We start from the raw sequence: 2,663 nt of genomic DNA, 5'->3' as shown, positions 1-2,663 counted from the left end.
GGGGCCGGTAGCTTCCCTTGTCGACGGCAGCAGCAGAACCGACCAGGGCCAGAACAGCGGCGATGACCACTCCAATCAGCGAGAGCTTCATTTTGTTTGGGTTTTTAGTTGGTTGTAGCTTGAATCAGACTAAATTGAACTGTGAATTGAAGAGATTTGTGATTCTCTTATTTATAGTCATACAAATTTATTGGAATTTTGAACAGTCATCGAAGATTTTCGAAAATATTTGTATCTGCGAATCGCAATGTTTAATGAGCAAATTGTTATTTCCGTTGGAACCAGGTTTTTTTTAGGAAGCAGTTGAGCAAACCAATTTTATGGAAACAATTTCTGAGTGATCTTGCTGTATTTTTTCTACAGCAGACAAATCAACAGATTGAAAAACATGTATTAGCTTTCAACCAAAACTTTGCAAGAACTTACCCTTTACACAATTTTTCATTTTGCTATTTCAACGCTCAAATGCCACTTTACATATTTGAATTGATAACCAAACTTCGTCATAATATAATGTTTTGCATTTCAATCTAGAAAATCTTATTGAATTTGTCCCAAGGAATAAGTTTACTCAACTGCCACTCCAACGAAAAGTTGTTCCGAACGGAAATAACAATTTGCTTTTTAAACAGTCAGTAAACACCAACACATCAACAACAACAAAAATCCCGCTCAATTTCAATCCAAAATCAGACTATAAAATGAGCTGCTGAATTTCACCTTTAATCACAGTTCAATCGAGCAACAACTAAATACAAACAACGGAAACAATGAAGCTCTCAGCTATTGGAGTAGTCATCGCCGCGGTTCTGGCCTTGGTTGGATCTGCTGCCGCTGGCAGGGGAGGATATTTGCCTCGTCCAACACGTCCCAGACCTGGTCCAGTTTTCGCCCGCGGTTGAATGACGAGGAATTTGGATTTTGTTTTATCAATTGGCTGATTTGAATGTAATAAAATAAGAAGTTGTAGCATTCCAACTGCTTTTTTTTATTTTTTGCATTTCGAGTATTATCATTAAGGTGGTATTGGAAATTGATCCTCAAACGTTGATAACTTGCATAGTTGTTCCTTCAACCTTCCCTAATCAATACCCAACGCATCATAAAACCCGAAACTAACACCATTTCCACCACTCCTGGTCGCGCGTTCACCATCTGACAGACTGACTGACACACATCGTGGTACATCCCTCCGTTGAAGAAGCACATACCCCCCCTCCTCAAAACTCTCGAGCACATCAAACGGCACACACTCATGCGCTCTTTTTACATTTTCATGCAATTACAGATGGTATTGCCCACACCTTGGATGGTGAGATCAGCTGGAACTGTCGTCACCTTAAAATGTGTGACGTTTCCACACCTCTACGCGGACGTTACCTTGCGTTGACTTGGTTACGTCACCGAACACGGTTACTCCGTTAGTTTGTTTACAACTCATGTCTTCTGCGTCCGGTTTGTTTAGAAGTCTGTCCCGTATGTTTTGATACCGCGGTCTTCAACGCCAGCATGCGCCTCCATTACAATTTACCTTGCCGTTATCAACTTGTTGATTTAACCTGGTGGCCACCTCTACACACAGCTGCATGACTTTGGTTTCTAAACCTAACCCCCCAAATCCTTGCTCCAAATCTCGCCGTCGGGCTGACAGCCAGCTTCGGAAACATGCTGCCCGGTTGCCAGTTGATTAAGTTCGATTCAATCAGCTTTAAGCCGACAGCGGTGGGGATTTCGGCTCGGAAACTCTGAATCCGTACAAAATCCCGCGGTTGGCGCTCCCCTCCCGGCTAAGTTTGTTGGGGATAATCCGGTTGTGGTGACAGAAGCGGAAAAAAAGATGGCGGTTTGCCTGTTAGTTGGCGTTGCCTGCAAACTTCTTGGATCACGTTGGATCCGACGATGGTGGCAACCAGCCAGAGCAGGACAGTCGATGCTGTCTAATGTTTAGATTTTCTAATCACCTGACCGCTTCGCGCGTCTGACAGCCTGGCAACGGTTTTAGTCAGAAGGTGAGTCTAACGGGAGACTTTTTATTCTCCTTTGGGGTTGTTTGCCTTTCTAACGCGGACCCAAGCGGATTGGTAACCAAGGTAACGACGACGACGATGGCTTGCATTAGAAACTGCCAGCGCTGAACGCGGTTCTCCTGAGCTCCTGCGCCCCAGCCAGGCCAGTCCAAGTTGTGCCGAGTTTGCCGAGTGAGAGGATCCGTTTCCCCCTATTAAAAATATATAATCGTGGTAATTTTCGGAAATTGTCCCAAAGGGGATGGAGTTGGTGTGTAAGTTTCGACTTTGTGCGCCAGGAGGCCATGCCGGCCGGGGAGGTCGCCGACGGCGGCGTCGTCTTGACGACAGCCCATTAGGCTATTGTAGTAGACTGACAGATCTTCTCGGCAGCATCCGACGGCAACAGATGAGGACCGTGAGAACCGGCATCTTGGTCCAGTGAATGAGATAAAAAACTTCCCAGGTTGGAATGAGCGGTAGCAAGTGATTCCGCTGCTGCTGTCGGGAGTTCCCACGGTACAGCGTTGATTGAATGAACAGATCAACGAAACGGCGCAAGTGATGCTGGGCAGGGCGTGAATTAAGCGCGGCTGATGATGATGAGGAAGATGGCAAGATCTGCACTAACGAAACGTCTACGTTGAGGGGAAATAC

The sequence above is a fragment of the Culex pipiens genome, chromosome 2 (genome assembly GCF_016801865.2).
Source record: "Culex pipiens pallens isolate TS chromosome 2, TS_CPP_V2, whole genome shotgun sequence".
Lineage (NCBI taxonomy): Eukaryota > Metazoa > Arthropoda > Insecta > Diptera > Culicidae > Culex > Culex pipiens.
Note: the sequence above shows the minus strand (reverse complement) of the source record.